Genomic DNA, 18,041 nt, shown 5'->3' with positions numbered 1-18,041 from the left:
CAAGAAAACCATCCAATAAAAACACTGAAATCCAAAAAACACCCTACCTAAACACTACTGTATGTACAGTACCCCTCCTTATTCTGGCACTGTTTTCCAGTCATTCTGGCATATTTTCACATCAAAACATACATAGTTTTATCCAAAATAAATAAAAAAAAAAAAAAAAAAAAAAAAAAAAAAACACACACACACACTGAAAACCAAAACGCACCCTACCTCAACACTACTGTATATACAGTACCCCTCCTATTTTTGCCACAGTTTTTGGGCCATTCTGCCATATTGTGACCTTAAAACACACATATGAATATCGTAAATAAATTTTAGCACCAAGGAAACTATGACAGAAACCTAAAATTAACTGCCGAGAAACATTCGGTTGGGGTACTTACCACCCAGTGCACCGCCGCCAGGGTTCGTGACCTGCTACCTCCAGCAGGTGTAGAGTTGTACCTTGTGGTCTAGTGACAACCAGTTGCGCCAAACAAAGGTCTAGAAACTCCTCGTTGTCCTCAACCTACTGGAGGTGGGCGATGACCCATGACGTGCGGTGCAGTGATGGTGCCCTACCTACCTCAGGAGACTCCGAAGACAGCCGCAAACATACGTCTATTGGAGACTCGATGTCTCTTCAACGTGATCCGTTGCAGGGCCGAAGGTGAAGGCAGGAAACGAGCTGGTGGTGGTGGTGAAAATGGGCTGGCACTCATGGGGGGTTGCCGGCTTGAAGAATGAGTCAATCCTGGTCTGACGATAGGACCAATGATGCTGCCGAAGGATGACGGCATCCAGGACTCCCCGCAGCTCCATCGCCAGGCAGAGCAGCATCAACTCCCTGTCACAGTGTGGGTGCTCGGCATATTCCAGCATCCCCTCCAGGTAACCATGGAGGACACTGAGACAAGGGACTGAAGGAGCTGTGGAGGGCTGCGAGACGCGGTCCTCATCCTCGTCGGTCCTGCTGTCCTCTTCCATGCCTGCAAAGGCAACAGCGGCATTCTCATCAGATGTGGTCTGGTAACCAGGATCGCTGCCGTTGTCGTCCAGGCAATTCCGCACGTCATCTACGTCCACCTGCTCTCCTGCCGTTCTAAGGCAACTGTGGAAATCATCCACGTCAAACCCCTTGAAGTCGTGCTCAGCATCGATTCCCTGCAGGAGACGAGACCAACCGCTTTAGAGGGTTTTGACAGAGACTTCCTTCCATGCGTTAGCCTAGTTGAACACCGCAGACTTCAGGTCGTATCGGTGAATTTTCTGCAAGGTCTGCTCCCAACATGTGTCCTCGACCGCATCCCTGTCCTCCAGCACCATCACCCCGTTCAGAAGCCTCCGTCAGTACAATCTCTTTGCAGCCATGATAACACCTCTGGTCCACTGGTTGAATCAGAGCAGTCATACTTCGTATTGGATGGCAGGAACAAGCACCTAATCTGCCTGTCAAAAGCAACCAAATCCTTCTCAGACGGATGCACGAGAGCATTGTCCAGGGGCAGGAGTGCCTTCACCTGGTCAAGAGCGATTCCAAGGACCTCTGTTTGATAACAGATAACCTCCTTCACGAAATGTCAGTGGAACCAATCTCTGAAGATCTTAGCGATAAACCAGCCATTCACAAAATGGTACCACACAACAGGCAGGCTATCCATCAACCCACGGAGACAGCGTGGTTGTTTTGCATGCCCAACAACAACAGGTTTGAGGTGGTGCATCCTGTTAGCATTGGCACAACACAAAACATAGACATGCTGTTTGGACAACTTCCAACCAGGCACAGACTTCTTCCTTTCCTCAGCCAGGGTGTTGGTAGGAAAGATGCGGTAGAACAGACCACTTTCAACATCATTATAGACTTCACCAAGGCCAAGGCCCTCATCCTTGATCAGGCGCAGCACTTTCTGGTGAAACAGGTCTACTTCCTCCGCTGCCACATCCAATGTCTCTCCGTATGCCTTACAGCCTGTAAGTCATGGCGAAGCATGACACAGAGCCATCCCTTGGATGCACTGAAGTCCTGCACATTGTGCAGGAGTGCAAACTTCTCAGCAGCAGCCTTCACCTCAGTCCCACGCACTAGCACCCCGGCACCATGCTGCTGATGAAACCACACCAATGTCGACCGGGCGATAATGGCAGGCGAGGCCTGGGTCATTACCTTCCTGTCACTGGGACATGTGCTTTCACCAAAGTCATGTCCGTACTGCGTAAGCTTGTCGCGTGACTTCTTCATATCGAACAATGTTGAAAGGGCTAGATCATATTCGCAAAGAATACTTCCTGTGATCCAGCCCGCGTCAACCTTGCCCAATATCTAACATTTCTTCTCCAGAATCAGAATCTTCCTTTTCTGCTTCTCAGGTGGTGGTGGGGCCATCACCACACACAAAAAAATACAGAAGAGCAGGACCACAACCTCAAGAAGGGAAGGAACCACCACAAACATAACCGCAATCACAGCCATAGTTGCAAGCACTACCACTCACAAGGGGCAGAGAGGCGGGAACTGAGGTGCGGGCTTCTGTTCACCAGCGTGCAGTACAGCGCTGCCATATCACACCCAACGGTTGCTTTTGAGTACACAGGAAGCAACATGCAGCAAACTGACATCCGTATACAAGGTTCACTTCTGTTTGCAGTGGCAAGGGTTAGTACGTGACTGCAACAGCAGATGACCAGTAGATCATCACCTCAGGCAGTGTATGACTATTGCGGCCTGCCAGGCGACTCTGACCATTCGGTTGGGAAGCGGAGAGGCGCACGTGGTGGAGGGTTTCCACACTAATCCCAGAGGCTGGGGGACTCCCGCCCTTCGGTGTAGAGGCAGACGGGCGGTTTTACCATACATATACTCGTGGCTTGTGGTCTGTGTTACACGCACGGTGGCCACCAGTACCCCTCAGCCAGGAACAACGCTCGCCTCCTCCGTTCAAATATAACCATAGAATTTTCTCAAAGATATGCTCAACGTGTTTCCCAGGCAAAATTACATATGTTATCTTTACCTAACCTTACCAAACCTAACCTATCCCATCAGGGCTGTTTGGCTAAGGCAGCTCACTGTGATATTGAAACGAATACCCACATCGAATGGAAGTGTATTGCACAGTACAATATTGTACTGCAAGTACACATATGATGTACTGTGTACAGTACATTACCATCATATGCACTGGTATACCACGTTGAGTACACCGCTTACCGTCCGATCAGCGAAGTTAAGCAACGTTGGGTCTGGTTAGTACTTGGATGGGTGACCGCCTGGGAACACCAGATGCTGTTGGCATCCCTACGTGTCAAGTGGGGTTGGTAGAGGATTAGTGCCCCTCCCTGTAAAACAATTAACTCTAAGCCATTGGCCACCCCGTCTGGGATACATGGCGTCTGGCAATGAATGAATGAATGAATACTGTCATCAAAACATGGAAAGGAGTCTCCCTCTCTCTTTGTGTGGTGTGTGTGTCTCCCGGTGGCCGTGTGACTTTTGACCTTCGGTAGACAGGCGGACGGGCGCCGTCACCATACATGTACTAGTGGCTTGTGGTCTGTGTTACATGTGCAGTGGCCACCTGTACCCCTCAGACAGGAACCACGCTCACCTCATCCTTTCAAAAATAACCACAGGATTTTCTCAAAGATATGCTCAGGCAAAATTACATACGTTAGCTTTACCTGACCTTACCAAACCTAACCTATCCGAAGAGGGCTGCTTAGCAAAGGTGGCTGACAGTGGTATTGAAACAAATAACCATACCGAATGGAAGTGTATTGTACTGTACTGTATTTACACACATACAGTACTGTACTGTGTACTGTACAGTACTGTACTATCATATGCACTGGTACAGAAATTACTGTACTGAAACTGTAATCATATCGTGGGAAGGAATCTCTCTCTCTCTCCCTCTCTGTGGTGTATATGTCTCCCCGTGGTCGCATGACTTTCAGCCTTCAGTAGACAGGCAGACAGGCGCTGTCACCGAACATGTACTCGTGGCCTGTGGTCACTGGTCCATGGTGGTGGCAGTTGGGCAAGACGTGGCTGTGCGACTTTCAACGTTCAGCGGAGAGGCAGACGGGCACTGTCACCGAACATGTACTAATGGCTTGTGGTCTGTGTTACAATCTCAGTGGCAGTTAGGAAAGAGGCAGTCAAGTGGCCGCGCGATACTGGACATTGGGTGAGGATGCGTACGGATGTTTTGACACCACTTGCGGGTTACAGTCGTATTCCTCGGGTGCGGGAGGTTCACTGTGAGTGATCGGACACACACGTGGCTTTGACCGTTCAGTACAGGGGTAGACGGGCATTTTAGCTCTGGTTGTGGGTTATGGACTACTTCCTGCTCATGGCTTGAGCCCAGCAGTCACGATACCGAATGTTTGGACATGTCGACTGACTGGCTGAAGTTCTCATGCACTTTAATGTCCGGATAATAGCAAGTAAATTCGGATAATGGTTTAATAGAGCAAAGTTCCAGCATCTGGATGATAAGCATCTGGATAACTGAGGGATCACTGTACATATATTGCCAGACACCTTAATCCTGTAAGGAGTGACAAAAAAAATTTACTCCATGTCGCCCTGTCCCTTGCCTTTTCACTGCCCTCCCCCCAGCTCACACACCCCACTTTCATATACCTCTCCACTTGATCCTTCCATCTCATCCTCAGCCTCCCCCTCCCTCTTCATATACCTCTGCACTTCATCCTTCCGTCTCATTCTCAGCCTCCCCCTCCTTCTCCCCCCTTTCCACCTCACTCATATACACTCTCCTCGTTAGTCTCTCGCTCTCCATCCTCTCAATATGGCCAAACCACCTCCATCCTTATGTTTTCTATCACATCCACATCCACACCACAATGCTCCTTTACTTCCTCATTTGTCAGACTCTCTCTCCATGTAACTCCACATGCTCCTCTCAAATACAGTAAGACCTTACTATAACGGACTAATTGGGGCCCAGACCATTCCGAAAAATGTAAAATTTCAATAAAAGTGACATCCGGACTTCCCCCTACTAATGCGGATTTTTTCCAAAATATCAGACATTAGTCCGGATTGCATGAACAGTTTTTAAACTGTTTTGGCTACCAATGCGGTACTGTACTGTGTTATAACTTTATTACATTAATCGAATGGTATAATAATACTGTACTGTCCATTGATAAACATGTCTTTTATATAACTTATTGTGGTGAACATAGCTGAAGTGGTCAGGCAGTCCGGATTGCTTCTGGCTTTATCGGACTTTATCCGATACATAGGAGTTTAGTGCAGTAGCTCCAAGATTCTGATAAAAGCGAATTCCAAACTATTGATGTCCATTATATTGAGGTTTTACTGTAACTCATTTCCACTGCTCTCACTCTTGACTTGTATCCTTCCAACATGGTACAAGCTTCATTTCCATACATTAGAGTTGGTACCACAATACTTACGCTATCTTGTGGCGACTTTTTTACTTCCATGTTCACTTCCCTATTTCTTATCACTGCTTTTAAAGAACCAGCAACCTTTCTTCCTTGCTGTACCCTTTCAAGAACTTCATCCACCAAACTTCCAGCCTTACTCATCACACTACATGGGGGATGTACATATGGTACAAGAAATGTCTATCTATCTATCTATCTATAGCCCGACGTCCTAATCCCGCAAAGGGTGGCCGCAGACAAAACGCCTCCAAGTCACTCTGTCACCCACCATTTGACTCCCCTCCCCCCAACTCACCCCCCCCTCCCTCATATACCTCTCAACTCCATCCCTCCACCTCATCCTCGGTCTACCCCTCCCTCTCCCTCCCTCCACCTCACCTACATACACCCTCTTAGTCAGTCTTTCATTCTCCATTCTCTCCACATGTCCAAACCACCTCAGTGTATTTCTCCTAATCTTTTCAACCACATCCACATCTACCCCACAATGTTCCTTCACTTCTTCATTCGTCAACCTGTCCCTCCACGTCACTCCACATGCTCCTCTCAAGTAACTCATTTCCGCTGCTCTCACTCTTGACTTGTTCCCCTCTTGCAAGGTCCACGCCTCGCTTCCATACGTCAGGGTAGGGATCACAATACCATCATGCAGTGACTTCTTAACTTCCATACTCACCTCCCTATTTCTCATCACCGCTTTCAGAAATGAGGAAGGGGAAATGATACTCAAGTTTTGAGAGGCAATGAACATGATTGCATGCAACACACATTATGGGAAGAGAGAAAGTTGATTACATACTAGTCAGGGGCAAACTATTTCCTCGGTCTGGAGGGCTGACAGGAGGTTAGTGAGGGATGTTAAATTTATAGGGGGCAAGGAGTCTGTGCAGCAACACAAGTTATTGATAAGTGACATGGTGCTCATGGAGTGGGTGATGAAAAAGAGGACTTATGCACCTAAGAGGAAAATATGGAAGTTGAAAACCAAGCAGTAAGGGATGCCTTCTGTAGCGAGATGGGAGTGGTGACTGAACAGGAAGATGTTAAGAGAAGTGTTAAGGAGCAGTACAGAGCCCTCATGGGCAGTCTTGAGAGTTACTGATTCAGTATGTGGATGGACAAGAGGCCCATCAAGACATACAGTAACTTGGTGGTGGGATGAGGGTGTAGAAGCTGCACTTAAGGAGAAAAGAAGGCTTTTCAGGAAATGGAAGAAGGGTGGTAACAAAGAGGAATACATGGCTGCCAAGCAATGGCCTAGAAAAGACATTTACAGGGTGAAGTCTGAGTCACAGAGACTTTCACTTGATAACATAAACTGTGTGGAAAGAAAGAACAAGATATTTAAGGTAGCAAATCAGATGAAGAGGAAGAATAGGGATATCGTAGGTAAGCAGTGTGTGAAGAATGATGAAGGAAGGGTAGTGGGGAACGGTTGGAAAATTAATGACACATGAAGAAAGCATTACAGCCAGTTGTTGAATGAGGCATTTGACTGGGACAGGGAAGGTTTGGAGCCAGCAGATCCAGCATTTGGCCCTTGTCCTTTGATTGACGCTGTTACTGTGAGAGGGGCAATAGGCAGGATGCAGGTTGGGAAGGCAGGTGTGTCTGAGCTGACTGTTGACATGTTGAAAGCCTCAGGAGATAAAGGAGTGAGGTTAGTCACTGACCTGATAAATACGATTATATATGAGTGTACTGTTTCAGATGATTACCTGAAGGGTGTAATTGTAAATGTGTACAAGGGGAAGAGCAATGCCCTGGGAAGAGGAAATTATAGATGTATAAAGTTTTTAGATCAGACAATGAAGGTAGTGGAGAGAGTTCTACAAGGTATGATTAGAGAAAGAATGAATACTGATGAGATGCAGTAGTAGTATAGTAGTAATAGCAGTTGTATCCTAGGCAGTCTGGACGAACAGCCCCGAGTCCCTAAGGATGGCCACAGCTGAGACTGGGCTTTCCCACAGAGTTCTCAAGGAGCATATGTTGTGTTGTTGCTGCAGGTGATTGTATGCAGTGCAGTCTTCCATAATGTGCTTAACAGTATGGGGTGCTGTGTCACATCCTGGACAGGCATCAGCAACAGAGTCATCCAGCTTCTTCTGATAACTTAAGAGGGCTGGGTGATGCCCACATCTCAGCCTGGCCAGGTGGACCCTGTCCTCACGAGGGAGATAGGATTCAGAAAGGCAGATATTAGGAGGCCATGCATGCAGCTGTGCTTTGTCTTTAAGTGACTGAATGGGACAGCAAGTCATTTGAATATGGATATGCTTCTGGAAGCTACTCTGAGGCGGGTGAGGGGGAAGAGATGACAATATTTGCGTATGCTATCATGTGCTGGGTGTTGTTTTGATGTTCCTTGGTGTATGTGGATGAGCTGCCATGTAGTATAGTGGACGGTGTGGGTTTGTGGAGGCTGCAGCGAGAATTTGGGTGCTTCTCATGTCTGGATGATCCTAGACTTAGAGGACTTTGGTTTCTTGATGTAGGTAGTCTGTCGGTGTAGTAACTGTGCAGCCTGTGATTATTTTCAGGGCCTTGTTCTGTATGGTCTGTAGAGTGTTGTAGCGTGTTTTAGTGAGGTTAGGAGCCCAAGCAGGGCTTGCAAAATTCATCACTGAATATATACAGCATGTTGTTTGTATACTGTGCTGGTGGTTTCTTTGTTGTGTCCAAATGTTGTATGGGTAAGTGACCTCAAGGCAATGAGTCTTGGTGTTAATTTATCTTTAATGTTTGTGATGTGTTGTTTAAATGACACTGATGTATTTTCTGTTACACCATGGATTTTGTGTGTGTGTGTGTGTGTGTGTGTGTGTGTGTGTGTGTGTTCTTACCTAATTGTTCTTACCTAACTGTATCTTTACAGGAATGAGTCAAGCTCGTACTGTCCCGTGTCTTAAACCATATTTATCGTACATATCCTTAAATTTGTGAATTGTTTTGTCACACACTACTTCATTCGGTAGTGCATTCCATTGATCAATTGCTCTGTTTGGGAAACTGAATTTCCTTACGTCTTTATCACCTCTCTTCTTATGTAGTTTTTTGCAGTGTCCTCTTGCTGATGCTTCTCCATATGTTAAGTAATCATTTATGTCTATTTTCTCCTTCCCTGATATGCACTTATATAGCATTATAATGTCACCTCTTTTCCTTCTCTCCTGTAGTGTTGGTAGATTCAGTTTATTTAGTCTTTCTTCGTAGCTTAGGTCCCTTAAGCTTGGTATCCATCTTGTAGCGGCCCTTTGAACTTTTTCAATCTTGTCTATATGCTTTTTGAGATGAGGACTCCAGACTACTGATGCATATTCCAGGGTTGGTCTAATGAATGATGTTATTATCCTTCTTAGCATGTCTTCATTTATGTATGTGAATGCTATTCTCATATTTGCAAGCAGTGTATACATGTTCCGTACCTTCTCGCTGATGTGGTCAGCCGGAGATAGTCTGTTATTGATAATCACACCTAGGTTTTTCTCTCTTTCTGATGTGTATAGGGTTTTATTTCCTAACTTATAATCCCAATCAGGTCTTTTTCCACTTTTACCAAACTTGATTACATGACACTTGTCCACACTGAATTCCATTTGCCATGTACTACTCCATTCACGAAGTTTATTTAATTCTTCTTGTAGCTCTTTACAAGAGTCTATGTTAGTAATTCTCCTTTGTATTTTTGCATCATCTGCAAACATATTCAGATAGCTCTCATTTCCAGTGTTACTGTTTATATCATTTATATACACTAAAAACATGATTCGTGCCAGCACTGAACCCTTTGGTACTCCACTAGTCACTTCTTTCCATGATGAGTAGTTTCCTCTTAGTACTGTCCTCATTTCTCTTTTTATGAGAAAGTCTTGCATCCAACAAAAGTTTGCCTCGAATTCCTCCTAGATAGTACAGTTTCCATAAAAGTCTTTGGTGTGGCACTGTGTCAAAAGCTTTCTTGAAATCTAAATAGATACTGTCCACCCATCCTTCCCTTTCCTGTATTGTGTCTGTTACTCTGTCATAGTAGCTCAACACATTAGTAACACATGATTTTCCTTTTCTGAAACCAAACTGTCTTTCTGTTATCATACTGTGTTCTTCTAGATGATTTACCCAAGCTTTTCTTATAAGCTTTTCTAATACCTTGCTTACAACAGTGGTCAGTGATACTGGTCGGTTGTTGAGTGGATTTTGTCTATTTCCTTTCTTGAATAAGGGGACAATATTTGCTTTTTTCCAAATATCAGGTAGTTTACCTTGACTCAAGGATTTCTTGAAAATTATAAATAATGGTTTAATAACTCCTTTGCACATTCTTGTAATACCCAACATGAAATTTCATCAGGACCACTTGCTTTTCCTCTGTCTGATCTACTTAACTCCTCCTGTATTACTTTTTCTGCTATTTGTATATCTGGTAGTACCCCTGGGGGTAGGGGGGTTTCAAGAATACTCCCCAAGTATCCCTGCTTGTCGTACGAGGCGACTAAAAGGGTTGGTGGTGGGTTAGTGCCCCACCCCGTAAAAAGAACTAACTAAAAAAGCAAATAAAGCGCCTCGGACCCGGACGGATCATACGTTGACGACTAAGGAACGGACAAAGGACATTCTGAGGGTAGGAATGTGGAATGTGAGAGGAGTGAATGATGAAGTGAAAGAGAGAGAGAGATTGTCCAGGTACTTGAGGATGCAAAAGTGGATATATGTGGATTGACTGAAACTAAATGGTAAGGTGAAAGGATGAGAGAATGGGAATACGGTGTAGGTATATGTGCGGGAGTCAGTGAGAATGAGAGGGCAAGAGAGGGAGTATGTCTGATGATAAGCAAGAAGTGGAAGGAGAATATAAGAGAGTATGGAACAGTGGGTGCAAGGATTGTATGGGTGAGGATGAAAGTAGGTATACAAGCATGGGCGATTGTATGTGTGTATGCTCCAACCAAGGATCGGGTGGCAAGAGTGAAAGATGAGTTTTGGGCGAGAGTAGAAGCACGTATGGACAAGTTTGAGAGGAGCGAGAGAGTGCTGTTGATTGGAGACATGAATGGCAATGTTGGGAATGTACGAGTGGATGGAGTGGTTGGTCAATGGGGTGTGCCAGCTGAAGTAGATGGGAATGGTAGTGCTTTGGTGGACATCTGTGTTGGTAAGGGGTTGGCAATAGCCAACACCTACTTTCGGCATAAGATGATCCACCGGTATACATGGAGAGTAATGAGGAGGATGGATGGTGAACTTGTTGAACGAAAGGCAATGATAGACTACGTGTGTGTGGATGAGCGAATGAGAAGACAAGTGTTGGATGCAAGGGTGTGGAGAGGGTGGGGGAATGGAGTCTCGGACCATCACTTAGTGATGGCCAAGGTAGAGCTGCAAAGAAAGTGGTTGAGGAGACGAAGGGGAAGACAGGAGGAAGCAAGCTCCTGTGAGAAGAGTGGAGAAATTGCAAGATAGTGAGAAAAGGACAGAGTATAAGAGCATAGTGGAAGAAAGATTGGGAAGGTATGAGCTAGAGCAGATGGAAGGGGTGGAAGACGTATGTAAGATATTCACGGAAGAGATAAGCGCAGCGTGTGAGGCGGTTTGTGGAGTGAGGAGGAGATGCAAGGGTGTGCAAGGGACAGCATGGTGGAATGATGAGGTGAAACGAGCTGTGGAACAAAAGAAGAAGGCATATGGTGAATGGTTGGCGAGTAGAGGTAGGGGAGAAGATGAGAGAGAGAAGAGAGAGGTATATGTGAGCAGGAAAAGGGAGGTTAAGAGACTGGTGAAGGAGAGTAAGAAGAAAGTGGATGAAGAGTTTGGGAGGAATCTGAGTGTGAAATGGAGGGAGAGTAAGAAATTGTTTTGGAAGGAGGTAAAGAAAGTAAGGCAGTATGAAAGGGGAAATAGTAGGGGAGTGAAAGATAGGAATAATAGATTGTTGGTGGAGAAGAGAGAGAAATTGAGGAGATGGAAGGAGCACTTTGAGGATTTGTTGAATGTAGAGAGTGAGAGCAGTGTGAGTATAAGTGGTTGGGGAATGGCTGGGAGAAGAAGAGATGAGAGGAGGGAGGAAGAGATCAGTAGGTCGGAAGTAGTGGAAGCGATGAAGAAGATTAAGCTGGGAAAGGCCCCAGGAATTGATGAAGTGTGTGGTGAAATGCTTAGGTATGGGGGTGAGATTGTTGTGGAGTGGATATGGAAGTTGTGTAGATTGGCTTGGGAAGAGGGAAGGGTTCCAGAGGACTGGAAATCAGGTATAATTGTTCCTCTGTACAAAGGAAAAGGGGAGAGAGAAGTATGTGGTAACCATAGGGGTATTTGCCTTCTTAGTGTGACTGGTAAAACATATGGTAGAATACTCATTGATAGGGTTAGGCATATGACAGAGGAGCTAGTTGGAGAAGAACAAGGGGGATTTAGGAAGGGAAAAGGGTGTGTAGATCAGATATTTGTTCTAAGATGTTTAGTGGAGAAGTATCTAGATAAGGGAAGGAAAGTGTATGCTGCCTTCATGGACTTGGAGAAAGCTTATGACAGAATAGATAGGCAAGGTATGTGGAAGGTATTAAGAATATATGGGGTGGAGGGGAAATTGTTGAGTGCTGTGAAGAGTATGTACGAGGGAGCTAGGGTTACGGTGCGAGTGGATGGTGAGCTGAGTGAGTTCTTTGATCTCAATGTGGGACTGAAACAGGGGTGTGTGATGTCTCCATGGCTGTTTAATATATATATGGATGGGGTTGTAAAGGAGGTGCAAGGTAGGGCAGTGGATGTCGGGGTGGCCCTAATGAATGAGGGTGAGATTTGGAAGCTTCCGGTGTTGCTGTTTGCTGATGATACAGTATTGTTGAGTGAAGATGAATGGGAGTTGCAAGGTTTGGTGAATGAATTTGGGACAGTGTGTAGGAGGAGGAAGCTGAAAGTCAATGTAAACAAAAGTAAAGTTATGGTGTTTGAGAGGAATGAAGTCACAGAGTGTGCAGTGAGGTTGGATGGTGAGGATATGGAGAATGTGATTGCATTCAAGTACTTGGGTAGTGTGATGAGTAAGGATGGAACTTTGGGGGATGAAGTACGTGAAAGGGTACAGCTGGGAAGAAAGGTTGTTGGTACACTGAAAGCAGTGATGAGAAATACGGAGGTGAGTATGGAAGTTAAGAAGGCACTGCATGATGGTATTGTGATCCCTACCCTGACGTATGGAAGCGAGGCGTGGACCTTGCAAAAGGGGAACAAGTCAAGAGTGAGAGCAGTGGAAATGAGTTACTTGAGAGGAGCATGTGGAGTGACATGGAGGGACAGGTTGACGAATGAAGAAGTGAAGGAACGTTGTGGGGTAGATGTGGATGTGGTTGAAAAGATTAGGAGAAATACACTGAGGTGGTTTGGACATGTGGAGAGAATGGAGAATGAAAGACTGACTAAGAGGGCGTATGTAGGTGAGGTGGAGGGAGGGAGAGGGAGGGGTAGACCGAGGATGAGGTGGAGGGATGGAGTTGAGAGGTATATGAGGGAGGGGGGGGTGAGTTGGGGGGAGGGGAGTCAAATGGTGGGTGACAGAGTGACTTGGAGGCGTTTTGTCTGCGGCCACCCTTTGCGGGATTAGGGCGTCGGGCTATAGATAGATAGATAGATGTGTGGACATGCGTGTTCCACATAGTCCCTCTCAAAATTTTTTTCTTATGTAAAAACTAATTGGAAATTCTTATTTAGTGCTTCACAAATATCTTTCTCTTGTGTATAAGTGATTCCCTCGTCCGTAATGGATTGTATTATATCTTTTACTTTAGTTTTGCTTCTGATATAGCTGTAAAACAACTTTGGTTGATCACTACTTTTATATATCATATCCTCCTCAAACTGTTTTTGGGCTTCCCTCCTTATTCTTGTATAGTCGTTTCTTGCCTGTTTGTAATTGTTATATGCCCTTTCACTATTGTGTCTTCTGTATCTATTCCACAACAAATCTCTTCTTTCTTTTGATTGTTTACATTCTGTATTGAACCATTTCTGTATTTTCTTATCTGCTTCTTTGTGCTGTGGGATGTACTTCATAAAATTCACAGAATTTTTTATATACAGCATTTAAATCTTGTCCTCTAAGCTAATTTTCGAATCAACTTCTAAGAAATACTTCTTTAGGTCTTGATAATTTCCCTTTTTAAAGTTTAGGCTCTTTTTGTAACTGTCATTGCTGTTTACTGTCATATGCTATCCTGAAGTTATAATTTAGTACTGCATGATCGCTTTTGCCGAGTGGAGGGTGATATATTAAACTGTCAATATCATTTTCTTGCCTAGTAAATATTAGATCTACACTGAAAGTAAATCAAGTCCTCTTTTTCTGGTGGTTTCCCTCACATGTTGCGTTAGGAAAAACTCTTGTATGAGATCCAAGAGCTTTTGGTCCCAACAGCTTTCTTGGCTAATTATGTCTAGAGTATTCCAATTTATATTTGTATCGAAATCCCCAGTTAGTATAACTCTTTCTGATTTCTCTTCCATTTTATGTAGTAATGCTCTTTAACTCTGAATTGTACTCTCTGCCAGGTCCTCATATTCGTCTCTTTCCCATGTGTTTGATCTGGGTGGCATGTACAAATTGGCTACAATTACTTTATCTTCAGATGTGTTGATCTCTACTGCAATCAGTTCTACTTGTGATGGTATATCTAGTTTTATTTCCTTGACTTTTAGATTTTTCTTAGTTAATATTATAATTCCTCCTCCTTTTTTTAAATTTTATGTCTCTTCTCCATATATTGTAATCCTCTAAGTTTAGTATGTCATTGGATATCCTTGGTGTTAATTTTGTTTCAGTTAGGCATATTATTTGTGGTTCATTTTCTCTGACATAATCATTCATCTCTAGTAATTTAGATACCATTCCATCCACATTTGAGTACATCAACGTTATCATCTTGTTTATATACTTGTCATGACATGGTTCTACTACCTTCCTCCTTTTTCTTCCATCCTGTTTGTGTAACACTTTCGTATCTGCAATCCTATTACTTTATAAAAAAATTTCTTCTTCTCCTCTTCTGATCTTCCCTCATTTTTTGTTTTTGCTTCCTCCCTTTTCTCTTTCAGTAATTCCAGTTCCTTTTGTGTTAGGCAACTTTTTATCCATACATTTTTGAACTCCTCTTTTTCCATAAGATTCTTTGCATTTTTTAGTATCTCTTCCACAGTGTTTACACTCTGGAAAGTCACCTTTAGAGGTCTTGTCTTGCTTTTCTCCTATTTCCCTAACCTTTTGTGTTCCTCTATGTCTTTACTACAGATTTCCTCTCATACTTCTTTCAGTAAGCTCATTACATTTGCCATCTCCTTTTTGTCTCTTGTGATCTTGTTTTTCACTTCTTCCTCTTCTATACAAGTGATTACTATAGATTTGTTTATCTCTACTGACTCTCTGACTAACTTTGGATTGTTTTGGATTATTCTTTTCACTTCCTTTTTAATGCTTTTTTCCTCCACCCTTGTTTCTAAGTCTTACTTTACTTTCACCATTTCAGCATACGTGGTTTCTACATCATTTTTGTAGCTTTGCACAGCTTCATTCACCTGTGTTATCTTCTCCTCAATATCACTGCTCTGGTCCATAAGACTGCTTGCTTGCCTAATTGTCTCTGTGTCATTTTTGAACTCTTCCATAACACTCTCGTGATTGACTACTGTACTTGCCATTTCACTCACTTTCTTCCTAAGAGTACTCAATTCCACTGTTAGTTCACTGATGGTTGTGTCTTTCTTATTGGCCTCCCTTCCTAGTTTTTCTATCTCTTCCTTTTGCAAGTGCATCTGCTTCTTTATTTCATCAATTTCATTTTTGAAAGCCATTTCTAGTTTGTTTACACGTTCAACCAGTCTATTGTGAGTCTCCACTTCAACCAGTTCTTGGTAGAAATCATCATCATTTTGCTTTTTACTGTGTTTGTGTGTGTGTATTAGGGGAATGTTCTTTATGGTGAGGTGTGGAAGGTGACTGTGTTCTGCTGTCCAGTTTGTGAGAAGAGTCACTGTAGATATGGCTGGGTCCATTTTGAACCGGTTTGTGGTGAACCATTCGTGCAGTGTGTTGAGGTAAGGTTGGAGGATCTCTGTGACTGTTTGCATTTTGGTGTGTACATGTAAGTGTTATGTCATCTGCATAGGAAGCAATGTGTGTGTGTGGGGTGTGGGTATGTTGTGCATGTATAGATTAAAGAGTGTTGGGGACAAAACAGATCCTTGGGGGATGCCATTTGTGAAGTTTCTGATGTTCAAAGACTGACCCACAAATGTTACATGTGCACATCTGCCTGCTAAGTAGTTTGCCAGCTGTCTTTTGGTGTTATTATGCATGTTTGTGTTAAATATTTTGTTTGTGAGGTTGTGGTGGGGGATGGCATCAAAAGCTTTGCTAATGTCTATTGTGACTAGCAGTGTTCTGTGTGGTGGCCTAGCTGAATTCATGCCATTAAAATCTTTCTGTGTAAGGTCTGTAAGAAGAGTGTTTGTGGAGTGAAATGGCCTAAAACCATGATGGGGCTAGGGGTGTGTGAGGCATAACTAGTTGTAGTACCAATCGTTCAGTGACTTTGGAGGGGATGCAGAGAAGTGTGATGGGGTGGTGTGAGGAAGGTAATATTAGGTCTTTGATGGGTTTGGGGATAGTGATGAATGCCATGGTTTCAGATGGTGGGTACAGTGGAGTCTCTTTTATCCAAAAATCATGGGACTATCAAAGTTCTGTTTAATCGATTTTTTCAGATAATAGATATTGTAATAATATGTAGGATACCAGGGAACAGTATTGTACTCACCCATCACCCATATCTGGCAACATCTAGCATACCACAATCACCAGCACCCCAAAAGCCACTCAACCATCACCAAAATGCTTAATACATCGTAGTAACTACGTACGTAACTGCACTTTCGTAACTGTAATAGACACTGTAAACTTAAATTAATCTTCACTCAAACTTAAATAAACCTTCACCAAAGCAATTACGTGATGGCCCAAAACAAGTCTGCTGTGTTTGAATTTTCGGGTAGATTTCAGATTTTTGCGGGTAATCGAAATGAGAATGTTTTAGTAAAACTTTCGGTTAATGGCATATTACGGTTAAAAGAATTTCGGATGAAAGAGACTCCACTGTATTATATTGTGTACGTAGCCGTAGTTTGATATGTTGGTGAGTGCTTGCATGCCTTGTGGTCCAAGGTGTTTAAGATGTATGTTGCTTATGTTGTCTGGTCCACAGGCAGATGAGTGCTTAACCCCTTAACCACGGGGATCTTGGAAGCGTGCCGTGCCTGTCCAGCGGGGATAATCGCGCTCTGACTACCTTTTAAAAAATATTTGCCAAAAATCAGTTATTACTCCTAGACTATTATAATTACATATGCATTTGGTGACATGTGGAGGTGTAGGAGGACTACTGGGCCTTGAGATTGGCTACTGCCCCGAGATATTGGCCCAGAAGCGTTTGCCCAGAGTCGGACACATTAAAAATATATATATATATATATATATGGCACATACCTTCAGCTTTCTCCTGGGATGTCTGTCGAGCCTTCGTCGACTACCATGACTACCATAGGACCTGTGGTGACTTCTGAGGTTGGGTAATGAAGTCTCCACTTTACACTTCCCGATACCCCGTAATATGGTTACCACTGCCTGATATTATCACTACAAACACTATTCTATGAATTTCAAGTAGTTTAAAATCCATACTAAAAAAAAAAAAAAAAAGTGAAAGCACTGTAAATTATGAGCGCGTACGAGCTTCCACCCGCGCTCGTTCCCCGCTGGTATTCTGAGGCGGAGCTGTCATATATTATTTATAAACACACTCACACTTTATATTCCTAGCACTATATTACACTTATTTATGTATACAATATTTATCCATAAGTTTCCTTCACTACTAGTAGTTTATTTTCATTCCAGGCATTCACTTTCTCGTTCAGTAAACTAGCATAGAGAGCAAAGCTTTCACTTTCACTGTCATTACTCCAATATTTATACTCATATTTTTATATTAGTAATTATTTACATTTCTATTTACATTTTCTACTTTATTTACATTATTTACATTTCTATTTTATTTACACTGTTATGCACTGTCACTTGCAGTAACTAAGGGCTCCTTTCCCTTGGAGCCAGGACGAACTTGGGATACTGATGCACTCGTACTGGGAGTTTCTGTCACCATTTCTTCCACTGGCTCATCACACAATTCACAAGAAAAATCGTAGTCATTGTCCATCATTATCATGGATAAATTAGCCAGTTCACGTTCCACAGCTGAGTCACTTAGTCCTTTACTCCTTCCCACACAAGGTTTAGTAGGGGTAGAGGTCACAGGGCCCTTTGCAGCGGGCTCAGAAGCGTCAGAAATGAAGGGGCGCAAATCCAACATGGTTTCACCCCGAAAGACGACAGAAACTGAATGATGTGGCGTATTAGGGGCAGGGTAGGGTTGACAATGTACGCGTGGTGACAGCTGCTAAGTTATATGCTGTAAAATGATTGGCAGGAAATCTAGACAATACATAATAAATTAGGTAGTTCCAGGTGAATGTAAATATCACTTAGGCTTCCCCTTTCCTTTCTT

At 43.6% G+C, this 18,041-nt stretch overlaps 1 protein-coding gene and 1 pseudogene across 1 annotated transcript in view; one reads left to right on the top strand and one right to left on the bottom strand.

Moving 5' to 3' along the window:
• Rab35 (RAS oncogene family member Rab35) overlaps nucleotides 1-18,041 on the bottom strand; it is a 274,727-nt gene that overhangs the window by 95,079 nt on the left and 161,607 nt on the right. The window lies entirely within an intron of this gene.
• Nucleotides 3,168-3,288, top strand: LOC145414282 (5S ribosomal RNA; annotated as a pseudogene).

The sequence above is a fragment of the Coenobita brevimanus genome, chromosome 98 (genome assembly GCF_032717465.1).
Source record: "Coenobita brevimanus isolate Jiangsu-jjx chromosome 98, ASM3271746v2, whole genome shotgun sequence".
In the NCBI taxonomy this organism is placed as follows: domain Eukaryota; kingdom Metazoa; phylum Arthropoda; class Malacostraca; order Decapoda; family Coenobitidae; genus Coenobita; species Coenobita brevimanus.
This window is presented reverse-complemented; position numbering and strand designations above follow the sequence as displayed.